The sequence below is a fragment of the Cydia strobilella genome, chromosome 13 (genome assembly GCF_947568885.1).
Source record: "Cydia strobilella chromosome 13, ilCydStro3.1, whole genome shotgun sequence".
In the NCBI taxonomy this organism is placed as follows: domain Eukaryota; kingdom Metazoa; phylum Arthropoda; class Insecta; order Lepidoptera; family Tortricidae; genus Cydia; species Cydia strobilella.
In genome coordinates, this window is record NC_086053.1 from 13708992 (window position 1) to 13727426 (window position 18435).

Genomic DNA, 18435 nt, shown 5'->3' on the forward strand with positions numbered 1-18435 from the left:
TAGAAAACATCTATAACTGAAGAACAAAGACTAGGATTCGAACCCGGGACCTCCTGCTTCTTAAGCAGGGTCACTACCGACTAGGCTAGGAGGACGTTAAACATTTTTCTTCTGTTCACTGTAACCGATGTCGATCAGAGCGTTTCGTAATCAAGCCGCATCAACCAATCTCACGACACGTGTTTCTCGACCGCACCCGAGCGTCCCCGACGATCTCCGAGCATTTCTAATGAACAAATGAAGCCGGGTGATTACTAATTAGTAACAAACGTCGGACTGATGGATAGAAGGCCCGAAACCGCGCGTTTTTCATACCATCTATGTACTCTATTCATTGAATATTTGACCAGCAATAGCTGAGCTTAAATGAACGTTCATGCATCCATTTATCTCGATGGATCGGAGGTGGATCGAATGTTTCTTGTTGCTATTCTGTCATATCAGCCAGGAGATTTTAGAAGAAAGGTTGATAACATTAAGGTCTATTGAAACGAGTTGATGTCCCATTATGAAAAGGTAAAATTGCATGGTTGTTTAATTTAAGAGATGTGGTTTCAAATTCAAAATGAACCAGGAAAACGAAGCAATTCAATTCAATTTTTTTAATACGGTGTAAATCATGGCAACGAGTGATGAAAAAGTTTATATACCTACTCGAATACAATTTTATTTAAGAAATCAATCAATGTCAATTGTTAAATACCACACAATGTAAGATATTCTCTAAAAAAAACATTATATTACCACAGTAGCCATTAGTGTGCTTTCAAGTACTTAAATAAAAAGTGTAGGTGGTGTCTATCTAAGCACTAATGAGAGTAATTAGTTAATAAGCGAGTAGGCGATCAGCGTGATGGACGAGCGATCGTGTCAAAATAACCACGAATCCATTATTTTTTACCACGAGACTTTTTTGTGAATTACACGCCGACCGACAAAAAATATCTGATAATCAGCTTAATTAATGTAGAGTATAAAAAATGAGTAGCTTAAATGGAGCTGGGCGGGACATGTTGCCAGCCAGAGTAATGGCAGGTGAGCCAAAATGTTAACGGAATGGTGGCCTCTTTTATGACGAAAGGAGTGCCCGGCGTCCGTTGGATCGTTGGGTGGACGACATTCGGAAGACTGCGGGTCACTTCTGAATGAGATTGGCTCAGGATCGGGATAAGTGGCGTACTCAAAGAGAGGCCTATGCTCAGCAGTGGGCGATATAAGGCTGATATGATGATGATGATGGTATAAAATATGAGACACATGCTAGATAAAAGTGTCTGTCAGTAGAAGATGATGTCGATTAATTGTTTTTTAACAAACATAAAACAAAATTAGACCATCCATCACTTAATTTATCAAGGGATTAACACATATGTACTAGCTCTTGCATTGTAGATATGCAGGATACGTATATGGAAAGGAGTGAGTGCTGAGGTGACGAAATTGTTTTTCTCTTCCATTCTCCTCTATCTTTCGTCACCTCAGCACTCACTCCTTTCTTTCTCATATCCTCTTTCACACAATCCATCCATCGCTTTTTGGGTCTACCATACGCTCTCCGTCCATCAACATTCATCCCTAACATTCTTTTGCCTATATGGCATTCATCCCTCCTCATCACATGCCCATACCACGCTAACCTACTACTTCTTATCTTCTCCGTTACTGGTGCTACTTTCAAACTTCCCCTAATATACTCATTCTTAATCCGATCCTTTCTCGTCACTCCACACATCCATCTCAACATTCTCATTTCCACTGCGTGCACTCTTCTTTCATCCGTCACTTTCATCGCCCAGCATTCTGATCCATACATTACAACAGGTCTCACGATCGTCCTGTAAATTTTCCCCTTAAGTTTAAGAGGCATTCGAGGATCGCAAGTTGTTCCAGAGACCTGTCGCCATTTCATCCATCCCGCATTTATTCTATTTTTCACGTCACGGTCTATGCTTCCGTCGCCCTCCATAACGTATATAGACCTAAAAGTATGTTTCTGTCCTATATATTATTCTACTGCGTCTCAAAATTAACAACCATCGAGGTAGTTATCTAAATAATAAGAACTAGATGCAAACTCACACGTCGCGCGTCGTCAGTTAGCATAAGCACTCAAAGTTTCCAACAGTCTTTGACAACCTCAAATTTAATCTTAGTTCCCCTATTGCCTAATCCGTACGCGGTTACGACGAAAGTCGAGGACCCGCTTTTCATACAAACGTAGTCGTTTTCCTTTCTGGATATTAACATTATTGAAAAAAAATTGACACCTTTTGTTGTATATCAACCACAGCTATGCCTCTACGTTTGATTTTTATCGATTTTTTAATTATTATAAAAGTTAGGAGCATTTAAAAAATTGTTTGAAATCTGTTATCGCGCCTAATTTTTACAATAATCAAAAAAATATAAAAAAAACGCAAACGTCCCCTACGTTTGCGTTTTATTATAGCTATGGTGTCTATACATTAAATTATCTACAAATATTTTCATAATGTCAATATCGAGAGAGGAAAATGGGGACTACGTTTGTACCGAGAAGCGGCCGTCCCCTTTCCTCTTAATACGTTACCTGGTGCAGGGAAATTCGGCGTGTTCTAACTTGGCGTAGATAGTTTACGTTGGGAATCTGCATGCGAAATGATAGGAACAAGCGGTGGGTAATTAACTAATGTTGGTAGTTATATATTCTACATGAGCATAGAACATTATGCAACACAAGATAACAGTAGGGACGGTTAATCATTTGTTAATAGTTATACAACGGATGAGATTTGACTGTCACAACCTACGAAGTTTCAAGCCCCTAACTGAAAAAAAAAATGTTCTCGATACCCCCCCCCCACCTCTCAGCCCCCTCAGAAGATTTTTAAGTCCACTATTTCGCTCTCGATGCAAACTTTCAACCCATTTTTACCTCCCTTAGGGAATAAATTTCTAAAAACGCTGAAGTAACTTTTCTTGTTTTCTATTATTGTGTGTTTTTACGACATATCAAGTTCACTATTTACAAAAATAAAGCTATATACGCGTATATCTTTTCTTAAAAATAGTTTATAGTTTATTATGGTTCATTATTTTTGTATGTGGGTATTCTTGCACATTGTAGCTTTTCCTCAGTCACCCGTTGACCACGAACGCTGTAAGAAGGATTCAAAACGTCGGGATGTATTAAAAATTCAATATACGCGATATAATCCGTTTTCATAGTTTTACTTTTTTACAGATAAATGCCCTTACCGGGATTCGAACCCGGGACCTCCAGCTTCGTAGGCAGGGTCACTACCGACGTATGAAACATTTCCATTTACATAACTTGTTGAAATAGACACGCGTGCTAATATTCGCTAGAAACACGATTTTATACAGTAATTTAATAGACTCAAGAGGGTTCGTATTTATAATACCAAACAATCTCACTAATCTCGATAAAAGCACCGCTCCAACAATTCTTGAAGTTCATAAAGCCACCTTAAAGCTGTAAGCCCGCCTAGAGTACTAGGAACTTCGGCGTCGCACTCGATAAGTGCACTACATGCACTTAGCGTTATGCTGGCAACTATACTGATTACATTCTGGGGCATGCTTAAAGTTGCTGCTTGTTTTTATTAAGTTTAAGAAAACAAGGAGATCAGCGTGCTAGATGTTGCACGCTGTGTGATAGATGTACCACAGTATGTAATAAACATGGGTTGAAGGGGATATACGTGGCTGACTACCGAAAAACCATGTCAAGCCTCCTATGTACTGGCTTTTTGACTAGCTACTTTGGTTGCTACAAAGTATTTGACGCTGAGTGTATTACCTATAGCACTATTTAATTAAGAGTATTTTTTACTATGAAATTCCATTGTTTTTTCAACGAACAAAGACAAAACAAAACCTACAATGCATAAATTAATTTCAATTTCATAGCAATTTGCTTTATTTCAGTTCGCTCTAATTAATACATCAGCGCAGGGTCAGCCGTATCTTTGTTATTATAGTTTGGGCTTTGTCTAACTTGAAATATGAGTGTTTATCGTATAAACTGTAAATAGGGTAAACAGACACATCGGTCCCTGGGGTGATGTGCGTCGTTTCATCAATTTTAGCAAATTATAATCGGGTTATAATAGGATTTAATTAAAGTAGAGCAAATTAAACAGGTATTGTATCAGTGGACATAATGAGTGATAGACATTGGAGTAAGTATAAAACTGTAAAATTAGTTAGGTACTCCAAAAGGTGTCTATATTTAGGGTTAAAAGCTACACATTTCGAGGGTTAACGTACTGTCAACTAAGTACAAAGACAACTGACCCGCCCAGCCCGCCCTGCATAGAAATTTGTTTGCAGGGGCGGTCAACTATCTCTGTACTAAATTAGTGTTCGCATTAGTGTCAGTAGATTCCGGCACGTTCCGGCATAAAAGTCATGTTTCAGCCGAAAGTTCAGTTTCGGCCAAAAACAGCTGAACCTTTCGGCCGCAACCTTTCTCTTCAGCGATAAGACCGCCTGTTGTCATCCTTGATCAATTTTTGCTGTAAGTTGTATCTTTTACTGAGGTGTGCCGATAAAGAGTATTCTATCTATCTATGCCGGTTTTCTCCACATTGATCTTACAATCCGCACACGCGATTTAAACCTCTGTAAGGCGATACATTTTTCATAAGCAAACTGCATTAGGTAAGTAGACTTCCCTTCCTTATTTTTGTTTTTGAAACTGAAACCCTTTGAAATATATGAAGTATAAGTTGCGTGGCAAACAGAGCGGCTTGATACACAATAGCCTGTGACTGCCGCGATTTTCATTAAATGCCCGCCGTGCATTATTATGCAAATGCAGAAACGCAGCGCCGGCGGCGCGGCGCCGGTTATGCGCGCGCGGTGCCACTGACAGCGGGGAGTTATCAAAAGTGCGGCCAAAATCGGAAATCATACGTGATTGTGTGAATGATTTGCTTTTATAACAGTATATTCCAAGATATAATCGATCGCCCACCGTTTCTCCTTAATACTGCTTTTCCATTTTTCCAGTCCGCTAACTTAGTGTAAGGCCTGAGTGGACGCTCGAAGCGGAGCGTTCAGCGGGGCGTGCAGCTTGGCGTCGGGCTCACAAGTGATTTGAGCAGCGTGCACTAAGGCCGCTCCTATACGTTTGCATTTGTTTAACATGCACGCTACACGCCCCGCCCCGCTGCACGCTGAACTCGAAGCGTCCACTCAGGCCTTACACTTAACGGTTTAGTAGGCTCATGAGGCGTAAAAGTGGTCACATCATTTCATCTGTAGCTTTCGCATTCTTGCAATGTTCATAAACGTCATTTTAGATCTGAGCCTTAAAGTAGGTATCTACTTTACTCATATGGTTGGTTAGGTAAGAGGGGTGGTGTTCTTGTAGGTGATGGTAGTTTAGGGTAATTCCAGTTAAAGTATTTAATTTTAACTTACTGATTTGTAATGAGTCGCTTGCAGCCAAGCCATCCAGCCACACCGTACTGCATAAGCAACATAGTGGTACTAAACCAATTAATCATCCTTCTCCTCAGTGCTTTGGTCTGCTGCAGCCCATGCACCCATCTCAACCGTCAAGACTTACAAAACCTTACGAAGTTCTCATAATTGGATGGATCGATTTTTCTGCCTCGTTAGCCTCTGGTGTAAAAATTAAATCGCATCATTACTTTACAATTTAGTACTATGGCGAAAACTCGACCAAACTCATTATTTTCAAAATGAACCCTAGCTTAATCTAATTGTCGTTTTCATACGCCCTTATAGGTATATTGTAAATTTCATCGAAATCGCTGGAGCCGTTTTAGAGAAATTTTTAAAACATATATACAAATGTATCTGAAAAACTATATGATTATTTGCCGCTATTGTATACTCTCTCGGCCGAATGCGGCCACGGCGACTGCTTCAGCTCCGCTGTTGAAGACGTTCATGTGCTCACGTGTGGCTCGCGTAACCGATCTTGTCTACAAAATTAGCTCCATGCATGAATTTATTTTTATTTTTGGATTCATAATTTATATCGTTGGAACACCGGAAATGATAAAAATACTTTTGTGAACCTTAACATTATTTTATTAAAAAATATTTAAAATGTTGAAAATTTTTCGCGGTTGAAACGCTCATAATTTTTGGCGCGAATTCGACAGAGCGTGATAACGCCACACGTTGGGCGGCCCAACTGACGTTTGCTACTAATGACACTAATCTGTCGAACGCGTGACGTCACGTGGCGTTTCGAGCGTTTCGCTCACTAGCTATTCGCGGGCAAATTTTTGTACTTTTTATTTATAATTTACGAGGGGCGTTCAATAAATTCTCGATATTGATATCTTACAACCTTTTTGAGTATTTCTTTTGTTACTGGCCACTAAGAGTCATTCATAGACTTTTAAAAAAAAAGTAAAATTCAAACCGATATGTTCTTGTTTTTCTGCAATTGCCGAACAAACGTGAGCACCATGAGCGATTTAACAATGTTAATTAAATTAGAGCATCGAGCCGTAATAAAATTCTTGACCAATCAGGGTAAAAATCAAAAAACTATAAAAGAAGAAATGGATTGTGTTTACCGTGAGTCTGCTCCTTCTTTATCTACCATTCAAAAGTGGTCAAGTGAATTTAAACGTGGGAGAGAGAGTATTGAAGATGATCCTAGACCAGGCCGGCCTGTAGTAGCTACTTCACAAGAAAATATTATCAAAGTGGAAAAACTTATATTGGAAGACGGCCGAGTGAAGGTAAAATCAATAGCTCAAATAACCGGTCTTTCTGTTGGTACCATACATGATATTATCCATTACCATCTTAATATGTCAAAAGTAAGTGCGAGATGGGTTTCGCGAATGCTGACACCGGTTCAAAAAGATATGCGAGTAGCTTGTTGTTCCGATTTTATTGACCTGTGCGGTGAAAATCCTGATGAGGTGCTGCAAAAGATAGTTACTGGAGATGAAACCTGGGTTCATTATTATGACCCAGAAAGTAAACAGGAGTCCATGCAGTGGCACGTTAAGGGTACAGCTCATCCCAAGAAGTTCAAGGTCATCCCTTCAGCTGGCAAGGTCATGGCCACAATATTTTGGGATTGTGAAGGAATATTACTGATCGATTACAAACAAAAGAGTGTAAATATCACAGGACAGTACTACGCTAATATTCTACGTCAATTAAGGGGTGCAATCAAAGACAAGAGGCGAGGAAAATTAACCAAAGGTGTTCTGCTTCTGCATGACAACGCCCCTGTGCATACTGCTCATATTGCCAAGGCGGCTATTCTTGAATCTGGGTTTGAAACTATTACTCACCCACCGTATAGTCCGGACTTAGCCCCCAGTGACTTCTTTTTGTTCCCCAATCTTAAAAAGGATCTGCGTGGAAATCGATTTTCTGACGATGAAGCGTTGAAGGCGGCAGTGGAGGAGCATTTTGACACCAAAGATAAAAATTATTTTTATGAGGGATTAAAAAAAATAATAGATCGATCTTTTAAGTGTATCAACATAGGGGGGGAGTATATTGAAAAATAAAAATATTAAACTTATCGTATTTGTTTGTTTTCATTCACATACCGAGAATTTATTGAACGCCCCTCGTAATAATGGTAATTTAAAAACGGAAATGCATTTGTAACATGATATAACGGTAACAAACATCCGAATAAAACATATTTCGTTCAAATATAAACTTCATGCATGAGGCTAATTATTGTAATAATACCTATAAGCCGCTAGTGGGCGGGTTTTTAGCTCATCTCTTCTTATATCTAGTTCCTTAAGTTGACAGGCTTTAAACTCATCAGTATGTTTAACGACAAAAGATGTCAATACAGGGCCGCCTGCTTCTCCCACAGAAATGGGGTCAATGTTGCAGCGCTTAAGCACATCTTTATAGGAGAAATTCTGATATATTGTACCCCGCTTGCACATGACCCCCGCCCCGTGATATAATAACGTCAGACCTCCGGTTTATGAAAATCCGCACCCAAAGCGCTCCGCGGGATCCTTTGCCTTTTCGCTCCTTTTTTAGCTCGTATCATACAGTCTTGCTTTAACAGTTAACCCACATACTTAAAAATTGCTTTTACAATGTTTCATTTGCATATATGGGATTAGGTATATCTATTTCTCTTATAATTGCTGTACCCATTTTCACTATACATCATATTTATAGTCGCGTTTCTGGAATCTTATTCAGACTGTAATAACTGGTTTTGAATTTGATCTGGATTTGTCATGACTAAGAGCTGTCAGTGTCAAAAATGACGTTTCTGGTTGAAACTATCTGTTTTCATCACACAAATAAATACCCTTACTGGGATTCGAACCAAGGACCATCGGCTTCATAGGCAGGTTCACTGCTTTTATTAGGTCGGCCTGTATGTAATTAAGTAATAGAATCTAAGGTAACTAATTTATCACTATTATTTACCATCTTCCAAGGATCGTAGCGTCCTGAAAATTGGCAGCTGTATGTAGTTCTAATGACAGTGATGACAATACAATAATATGGTACTGTCGAACTGATCTGATGATGGAGCCGGAAGATATGAACTTTAACACGCTTTTATTAGGTCGACCTGTATGAAACTAACTGTAATGGAATCTAAGGTACCTAATTTAACCATCTTCCAAGGATCGTAGCGTCCTGAAAATTGGCAGCTGTATGTAGTTCTGATGACAATGATGACAATACAATAATATGGTACTGTCGAACTGATCTGATGATGGAGCCGGAAGATATGAACTTTAACACGCTTTTATTAGGTCGACCTGTATGAAACTAACTATGTAATGGAATCTAAGGTACCTAATTTAACCATCTTCCAAGGATCGTAGCGTCCTGAAAATTGGCAGCTGTATGTAGTTCTGATGACAGTGATGACAATATAATAATATGGTACTGTCGAACTGATCTGATGATGGAGCCGGAAGATATGAACTTTAACACGCTTTTATTAGGTCGACCTGTATGAAACTAACTATGTAATGGAATCTAAGGTACCTAATTTAACCATCTTCCAGGGATCGTAGCGTCCTGAAAATTGGCAGCTGTATGTAATTCTGATGACAGTGATGACAATACAATAATATGCTACTGTCGAACTGATCTGATGATGGAGCCGGAAGATATGAACTTTAACACGCTTTTATTAGGTCGACCTGTATGAAACTAACTATGTAATGGAATCTAAGGTATCTAATTTAACCATCTTCCAGGGATCGTAGCGTCCTGAAAATTGGCAGCTGTATGTAGTTGACAAATTATTTACTTGTAGTTTAAGTAGTTTTATTACGTTTTGATTTATTTTCTCGTTGACAATAAACATTTACGTTATTTAATGTAACGACATAATAGACGCCTTAAGACACGGATATGAATAGATTTAGCCTTTCTCTCCCGTTGACTCAGTATGTTATGTTACATGGGAGAACAGCAACATTTCTATAACGTAACGTTATAGGCAGCGTACCTACGGCAACCGGAAACCGAAGCCTACGAGTAACATCTTGAAGACGAGAATTTAGTAATCTCAACAATGAACAGCCGTACACAAGAACATACTGTTATTATTATTACTATCCTCCGTTTTAGGCGTTATTCGATACATGTACCCTATATAACTCGTTCTCTCTCTCATTTGAATGTGCGTGCGAAAGAGCACGAATATCGCTTTACTAGCTTGTTGTCATTTATTTAAACTATTATTAAACGTGTTGAAGATGTTGCCGGAAACGTATGAAATAGCGTGCTCTTGGAATTTAAGCTCTATTGTGATGGAATAAGATCCTTAATGTATATTTATAGACAGAAACATGACAGAAAGACATGACCTTTAGAGCTCGTTAAGAATTAGATGGCTGTTGTTGTTTTACGAGCGTATATTATGTTTGTTGTATCTGGTATACAGTAATACCCCGCTATGCGCGGTTTCGCTTTAACGCAAATTTCAAATTTCGCGCTAAAATGCCTCGCATTACGCGGATTGCTTATGTATAGTTTGGCAAGCCATTTCCACCAGTGATAGAAAATTTCAATTTCGCGCCTTTTCTACTGACAAAGTGGGTGCAACAGAGTATACTACCTACTTAAAAATATGCAGTCATTTACTTGTCTTTGTTTGCGGAAATCCCCGTTTCCTCTGACCATTCTGTTTGAAAAATTGAAGAGTAAGGGATTCCCCGTTAACCCCGATATACGCCAATTTCACTTAACGCGATTTTGTGTGGAACTTATCCCTGGCGTAAAGCGGGGTATTACTGTCTGTACATAATTTTGTTTAACCACTTTTATGATCTTCAAAACTTCGCAACGGATTTTTATGCGGTTGTTTTTTTTTAATAGATAAAGTGACAGACAGACAACAGGAAGCGACTTTGTTTTATACTATGTACTTATGTAGTGATATGATAGGACCTTGACACGACTCGCAGTTCGCAGTGCAGAATACCGTTCCAGTTTCATAATAACTCCCGGGCTGAAATGTGTATAAATAACATTGCATAACGACGACCGACTGTTTTGACGACCGGTCTGGCCTAGTGGGAGTGACCCTGCCTGCGAAGCCGATGGTCCTGGGTTCGAATCCCGGTAAGGGCATTTATTTGTGTGATGAACACAGATGTTTATTTTGTTCCTGAGTCATGGTTGTTTTCTATGTATATAAGTATGTTTATATCGTCGCCTAGTAGCCATAGTATAAGTTATGCTTAGTTTGGGGCTAGGTCGATCTGTATGAGATGTCCCCAATATTTGTGACGTTTTCAACCAAAAGGTACCTACATTGTCGCTTGTCGATAAGGTTGATTTCTAATTGAAGCTATATGGAAATAGCGCCTTACTGACAAGCGACAATAAGTACCCTTTTGGTTGAAAATGGCACATTTATTTATTTATAAGTACAGTCAAAGAATTGATTTTCAATACCATTTCGTAACGTGAAACATATCCCCCATACATATCTTTAAACAAAAACGTCACTTTCAACACTGACATATCTAATCCATATCGTTTCTAGACGTATTTGACGTATCTTAGTTCGAATCGGGCCGTTAGTTACTTTCATTTTTTACGATGTGGCTACGAATGTGATCCGCCAGCCACCGGTCATCTGCTACGGCGTAGCGGCGCAGCCCGCAATAATTTCCCCCGGCTACGAATTCGTTGATTGATGCGTCCCGAGGCGCCAACAGTATTCATGGGATTATGATTATACGCGTCCGTAGTTAAATCGGGAACCAAATGTGTATTAATGATTGTTATGTCCCATTTACCTAAGGGCTCAGTCAATGAGAACATTTTGTTCATCTATATCAGTTTTAAAGGTAACAAAATTAACATCACATGACTGTCTGTATGTCTCAAGGCTAGGCGAATAGATTCGACAAGTAAGCATTGATGCCTTAAGGGCTCTTTTACAAGTCTATACAACATAGGGTCACATTTCTCTGCAACGGACTGTACGCATCAAAAGCCTCGCAACTAGTGATCGACTGAAGTTTCAGTTTCCATTTCAATTTCGACAGGTTTCAGCATAAAAATGAATGATGAAGGTTCGGTTTCGGCCAAAAAACTGCCAAACTTTTCGGCTGCGCTGAAACTAACAACAATGTACTTTCGGATCGCATTAGCCTACTTTTATATAATGATAATTGAGTTTTAATTAGTCTTTCTTAATTAGACTAGGTGACTAGGCGTGGCCTGACACGCACTTGTCCGATTTTTATACTGCTTGCACTATAACTATAGGTTTTGTTGTTCATATGTCTAAAAAGAAAGATCACAGACATTTTACAACGATTTTAAAACGTCTATAATAGTTTCGGGTTAGGTTAGGCCCAAAGGCTAAATCTGAATCAAGCACTCATTATTATTTACAACGACGGGACTTAATCGCGTAAAATAAGTATTAAACCCACCTCCGACGTTTCGAGGACGGCGTTGTCCCCGTGGTCTCGGAGAAGACTGGCTAACAACAGGTAACCGTCAGGTGAACAAGTCTGCTGTTGCTGAGCATTTACTAGAGTCAGGGCCAAACCACTGGATTGAGCTTCACAACCCTAGAATACTTTTTACAGATCGTGGGTTTTATAGTAGAAAAATCCGTGAAGCCATTGAAATCAAGAAACATAGAAATTTCAATCGAGACGAAGGTTTTAAGATCTCATCCACATGGAACCCAGTCATTAGTAAGTGTAAGCGAAACCAAATATCGAAAGTTGAAAAATCGAATATTGTGAGTGTTGTGTGTCGACCTGGTAACATCCCTAGTGCGCAAAACGTTCAAGTTAATAAACAAGACCAAGTGCGGGTAGTTCGAAAAACTCGCGCGCCTAGAAGATGTTGATGTCAACTTTAGCCAGTCTTCTCCGAGACCACGGGGACAACGCCGTCCTCGAAACGTCGGAGGTGGGTTTAATACTTATTTTACGCGATTAAGTCCCGTCGTTGTAAATAATAATGAGTAAAAATCGTGAAAGTTTAAATCTGAATCAAGCACCTTCGGTTTCGGCAAAAACTCTGGTTTCGGTCGGGCACTGCTCACAACCCGCCCCCGCTTGCGTATGTAAAAATGTAAATGCACCCTTTACGCAAGATTGGGTTCACTTACCGCCACACATTCATCATACGGACGACGGCCGCCGAACATATTATTTAGTTTATGGTAAAGGGCATTTTCGAATTGCTTTTTAGGGTTCCTTATCCGTATCCAAAGGGTAAAAACGGGACCCTATTACTAAGACTCCACTATCCGTCTGTCCGTCTGTCTGCCACCGATACAGCCTGGTGGTTACTAGACACCGTGATAGCTAGACAGTTGAAATTTTCACAGATGATGTATTTCTGTTGCCGCTATATTTAAGTGGGGTACGGGACCCTTCGTGCGCGAGTCCGACTCGCAATTTGCCGGGTTTTTTACAACTCGTAGTATCGCGTTTGTCCACTTAAACTGATGTAGGTACTTAGTAATATTACCCTTTGACGGACTAGAAAAAAGTAGGTACCTACAGAATTCATCTTCTTCGCCTTCTACATAAGAAATACAAAAAGAGAATTAATTATAGGGTGGTAATTTTTAAAAGGTTAAACGGAACGCTACGGGGCACGATCATAGAATAGATGTCTGTGCTAGATAATATAATTCTCACTATATTTATCAGTACGGTTTTTACTCACTATTATTTTTAGTCGCTTTTGGCGACATGTTTCGGATTCTTTGGGAATCCATCCTCAGGCACGAGTGTCCGCGGCGGTTGTACGTCGTGCACTATAATCCTCACTGCCTAACATTTGATAGCGGAAGGTCACGGATATCTTGTTGTCCCTCCCTGACGCATGGAACATTCTCTTTCTCGCTCGTTATACTGTGTTTTAATTACTGTTCGTAACAGTGCGCAGCCGTGCGCTTCCAGCTCGAACAATTGAATTATATACCACTGTACCTTCGATGCTGGCGACTTCCAGCGCTGCAGTTGACATCCGAATGTCACCTTTATTGCCAAGGTGCGTAGTCGGTAGAAGGAGAAGTGGAATGTCAAATATTGATGCTAGCTTGCTAGCGGCAGCCGCGAAAACTAATATTTCTCATGCTCTGAAAGAGGGTCATTGTTGTTTTAAAAGGTGTGCAGAAAATGATACGTGTCTGCACTAGAGCATTTTACGTTCGAAGTACGATTTTTTTTATTTTTTTTACGATAAGCAATTGAATTTTGAGTTTAAATGGATTTGTTATAAAATTTTCATTCTGATATTTGATATTCCATAAATAACGAATAGGCCTCCCCTAAGGTCTTAGGGGAGGCCTATGCCGGGAGGCAAGTCGACCGATGTCAATAAAATTACCAAATAACATGTACGGCAAAGAACTTTATTATTATTATGTTTAAATTAAGAATTTGACATGTTTTGTTTTTTTATCCTAAAACTTGACAAGAAATGTAAATTTTTTAATTTGAGGTCGAAATAAATGGCTATTTTATTTTATTAAATAACGATACTTTTGCCTTAATTGTTAATTGAAAGAACCCTCAAGAAATGCTATAAAAATGTAGCTTAGTCATGTATTTAAAAAAACATATTCATTTTACTTTCCTCGTATTCGAAATGAAAAGTAGAGTGTTTAACTCGGATGAAAGGCATCATTTCAACCTCGGACTATTGGCGCTCTCACTGCGTTCGTGCGCCAAAATACCTCGGCAGGGATGAGTGCCTTTCATCCCTTGGTTAAGAATCTACTATTACTCCATAAGATTTAACATAGAAAAGCCGAAAAAATTGAGGGCAGCACCAGTCGTGCACCTAGCAAATACATACTTTGTTCGCTTAATGACTACGTGCCTAGACTTAGCCTTGTTTCTTCCAGACGTCTCGACCCGAGGTTTTATAGTCGCATAAACACCGGCTTACGGCCATTATAAATGGAGGCAGACATTAAAATGTGTCTCGTTATAATGAAAGTCTTGTTTATGACGCGCAGTCTTTTACGGTCATCATCTAGATGGCGTTACACAGATCTTTTTTAAGGCAAAATTAAATTAAAAGCTTTGCGAGCAATTGTAATATGTTATTTCTACAACTGAGACGAATCTAATGGCACATGGTATTGCAATCCGTGAAATGATATAGACCATGTCAAAGAATGAGACATACCTACATATACAGGGTGTCCCTAGCCATTGGACACAGCTGAAATGTACAGTCGCCATCAGATATATCGGAGTGGCCAAGGTGCTCACAAATATCTGAACACGCCCCTATTGTCAAGGCGCTAGGTGCGTGTTCAGATATTTTTGAGCACCTCGGCCGCTCCGATATATCTGATGGCGACTGTACATATGCATTAGGGTATTTAGAACCAGTATACAAAGTATCATAACAACCGGTGAAGCGGTTACGAAGAAATTAACAAATTACGATTGTTTACTTTGGAGCAGCCTGTATGTGTTAGTAGCTCCTGAGGTAATAAATAGTATGAAACCTTCTTCGACCTTTTTGATTTTCTTTTTATTTATGTCACTAATAAGATTCTGACGTTTGACAAATGTCATCTTTTCCGCACATTTTCGAACAAATTGTCAAAAACACTGCCAATGATTAATACAGTATCTTTCTTTTTGTTTCGATTATTGGAAATAACTTTTGTTTGAAAAATTATTTTTTTGTCTTTTGTTCTAATTAAAAAAATATTAACGTTAGAGCATTCGTGAGAAGTAAGCCTAAGGGTCTGTCCAATGGCTAAGGTCACCCTGTATATATAGGTATATAGTACATACTTAGATAACCTTCCTTCGACAGACGGGTAAGAAGTTTGAAATACACTGTAGACCAATTTGAACTTGCATTTTGACATTAAAATTTGTAATTTTGTTATCATTCGTGCACCTAGCTCTCGCCAATACATGTACAGAATATAAATATGCATAAATTGTTTTCCATCGTATTTTCTCGGAAACGTTCGTATTTGTCATGCTAATTCAGTCAAACTCAGTACTTTTTGTACCGAGACTGAAATAGCAAGATCACGTTCGTTCGTTTCCGTGAAAATACAATGAAAAATAATTATGCACTACATCTGTAAGTAGGAATATTACGAGCGAAATATACGCGCGAATTTTCACAAAATTTCTTAATCTTAAATATCCAAATGTACATTTGACTTGGCCTCCTATACAAGATGTACCTTAGGTACATCCTATCCTTAGTAATAGTACCTTACGTACCTTGTACAAGGTACGAGTTGTACCTTAGGTAAGGCATTATACTAGAAAGGTCTCAGTTCTGTACCGTAAAGTAAAAAAAACTGTACCTAGTCGTTTTTTATATATTTAAATATAGCCCATACTACTCGGTAGTTACATATGAATACTCTCGTAATACAAGGTATCCCCAAATTCCGCCGCATGAGTAATGTGTCCACAAATAAGTTGCGTTGTGTCCAGTCCCGGCTGGTTCCGGTGTCCGGCGGATGATGCATGATGTTTGGCCACCATAACGATACGATACTTTCACATTTACTGAAACTTTATTGTTTTTAATTTATGTTGGGGGAAGCTAAGATTCTAGGTTATACATTTTGTCACGATTTTTATACGTAACACTGCTGAATTCAAGGTTCCGTACCCGAACAAAATTTAGTAGTAAGGGCAAATAGTGCGCTAGTGATGCATTCGCTAAATGTGGTTGAACCTTTAGACTTAACTATAAAAGAAGGTACTCCCATCTCAAAGGCCGGTAACGCACTTGCGATGCCTCTAGTGTTGCAGGTGTCCATGGGCGATTTATCTGCATACTTGTTTGACTTCAATAACTCTGAATAAAATCAAAATTAATGGTTCGTGTACCTACGTAAGATCTCTATCGATAATTTCGATATATACTCGTATTTTTAAAATGTTTGAAAGAAAGTAAAAAGAAAGAATATGTTATTATTGCCACAACAGTGAATACAGAAAACATAATAATAAAAAAAGTTACTTAACCTATAAACATGTATGTTTATCTCGACTTCTATAATATCTTGAAAGCCATAAGTTTCTTTTCTTTATTCGTTTTCAAGTAATTACTACGTTATACGTTACGTAATTATATAATGCAGTTTCTAAGTATAATTCCAAAAGTTCTAATTTTTTCCTTATAAGGTTATTACTTTTGGATTAAATCCGAATTTAAAAAAAACGCATTTCTTTACGCCTAAACAAATATAGACTCCTTAATTCCAGCATTTCACAAGACGTGAAAGAAAATTGTCATTTATCCTCATTACCCCCGACTCCATCTGGAAGGATCCGTGGAACTGCCGCGTGGCACTAATATGCTGTACTTTGATGTCATGCATATTAATGGGGGAAATCATTTAGATACTACATTTATGAATACACGACGGAACGAGTGCGAGAGATTAGAAGATGCGTATGGAAATACGCGAGAGTATTTTGCGTATCGAGTTGTGAATGCCTCGTATACGCGGGGATATACTTGAGTGAGTAAGTTATATGCGTTAAAAGTATGTGACACGTAAAAAGTACGTAAATGGAGATCTTAGAACCATAAACACCCTCGATACGGCAAAAACGTAGTTTTGGTAGGATCGAATTTTCACACTTTTAAATATAACACGTCCAAAAATATTTGTACTGTAGTCTGTTAATAAAACAGAATGCATTACAGTACAAATACTCATACTCCTAAATAGAATACGCTCACTCGAGTATAAATACCAGCGTTCCTTGAATCTGCAATTCAAACGCATTAGCGTCGCTCGAGCGGCCCGGATTGCCGCCGGAATATTTTATAATACGCTCAAAAATTAAGACCATCGAGTATGGCTTGTTTGTGAACCTTTCACTGAGTAAGTCGAATAGATGGTACTTGAATGAAATTGTTCACACATGAACGCATATTTATCGAGTAAAAGGGAACGGTTAAACAGTGACCCTTTTGAGTTAAACTTTTTGACACACATATCAAAAGTTTTTGCCTGTTTAAGAAGAGGAGGATCGACCCGATTCAAACTTTAAGATACGTCAAATTATACAATATATTTATTTAAACTAACAACACGATTATCAATCATAATTTAAAAAAAATTGTCTTTAAATTGCCTCGTATTCCCACGCGCCACCCCCAAACATTCCATATCGATTTTTGTAGATCTAATTTCGCCAAAAATACTTTTTTTAGACGAGCCTGTCATGATTACAATGTTAATTTCATAAATCTAGATATCTTCTCATTGTCTTTCAGTAAATATAGTAGTGGTCTGCGGAGCTTACTTTTTCCATAGCAGTCTTTGCTTTAAAAAAAAAAAAAAAATTGTAATTGTTCTATTGTAATAGTCTTATGTAACGTATGTATGTTTGTAAGCATGTTTGATACTTAGGTACTTTATTAGTTGTGTCTGTGTGTTTGTTGTGTGTGTGTGTGTGTTTTTGTTACTTCTGTGTATCTTCCTATTTATAGGCAGTGCCGAACAAGCCCTGTTTCTACTTGTTATCAATATCAGTATGTTATAATTAATGGAACTATAGGTCTTATTGTATATCTACTTATCTGTATGTGACTGTTTGTTTCCTAGATAAATTAAAAAAAAAAAAAAAAAAAAAAAAAAAAACTAACACGGGACTTAATTGCGTAAAACTTACGTTTATTTGTGGCCTGACGTTGCGAACGTGACATCTCTTATGGATTTTAAACTTGAGTTCAACAGTGACAGCCAGAAATGCTACTGTTGACAGCTAACAAAACAAATTCTTAACACAAAAGAAAAAATGGCCAATGGGAAAAGTAAGTAAGAAATGAAAATAAATCAAAATAAAATATAATAAACAACAATTTCATTCTATATATATATTGCAAACGAAAAGAAATATTAATAATGTCCCTGCAACGTATTTCACATACATAGGTACGTTTGTATATACGAGTATACGCCTAAAAAGAACG

General features: G+C 38.3%; 1 protein-coding gene across 1 annotated transcript in view; it reads left to right on the forward strand.

Moving 5' to 3' along the window:
• The window catches only part of LOC134746855 (atypical protein kinase C-like), a 180990-nt gene that overhangs the window by 102953 nt on the left and 59602 nt on the right, over window positions 1–18435 (forward strand). The gene's annotated exons all lie outside the window — the stretch shown is intronic.